This window comes from Crocuta crocuta, unplaced genomic scaffold (genome assembly GCF_008692635.1).
Source record: "Crocuta crocuta isolate KB4526 unplaced genomic scaffold, BGI_CrCroc_1.0 scaffold119, whole genome shotgun sequence".
Classification (NCBI taxonomy): domain Eukaryota; kingdom Metazoa; phylum Chordata; class Mammalia; order Carnivora; family Hyaenidae; genus Crocuta; species Crocuta crocuta.
Window position 1 is genome coordinate 10278276 of NW_027551562.1, and position 662 is coordinate 10278937.

The following is a 662-nucleotide window of genomic DNA, read 5'->3' on the forward strand; positions in this document are numbered from 1 at the left end:
AGTTCAGGTGGCTAAGGGGGTGGGGCGTGGAGAGCAAGGGCGCAGATGTGCTGGGCACTGAAGAGGGAAGGGAGGCCGGCATCGTTCTGTTTGGTGTTGGTTCTCCAAGAACAACCTTGATTCTTCTGAAACCCTGAGCTCATTCCATAGATGTCTGGTGGCTCTGCCCATCAGCTGCCCTCCCACGTGGGCACTGCAGGGCCCCGCAGCCTCTCTGCCTGCCTGGCTCTCTGTCCTTCTGTGCCCTCTGCCCACAANCCTGGTCAGCCCTTTGGGCCTCCGCAAGGCTGAGCCAACCCCGCCCTCACCATTGCCCTGGATCTGCCCCAGGTCTGCACACGTTCAAGCCCGGGTCCTTGACCATGGCATGCGCCGCGCACTTGAGCCAAGATGCAGCACGCAAGGCACTCGCACGCACACCCGGGCAGCGGCACGCACACCCGGCAGCGGCACGCACACCCGGGCAGGGGCACGCACACCCGGCAGCGGCACGCACACCCGGGCAGGGGCACGCNTGCCACAAAGCCCAGCAAAGCTGCCGGAAGCCGCCCTCACCCGGCCCGACGGCGGTGCGGTACGCTGCGGGTGCTGCCACCTAGCGGACAGACGGGGAGAGTTACCTGCACAGCCGGGGCCTGTGTCTCCAGCGCGACCGCCAGACG

At 66.7% G+C, this 662-nt stretch overlaps 1 protein-coding gene across 1 annotated transcript in view; it reads right to left on the reverse strand.

Moving 5' to 3' along the window:
- The window catches only part of SLURP2 (secreted LY6/PLAUR domain containing 2), a 3383-nt gene that overhangs the window by 898 nt on the left and 1823 nt on the right, over positions 1–662 (reverse strand). The gene's annotated exons all lie outside the window — the stretch shown is intronic.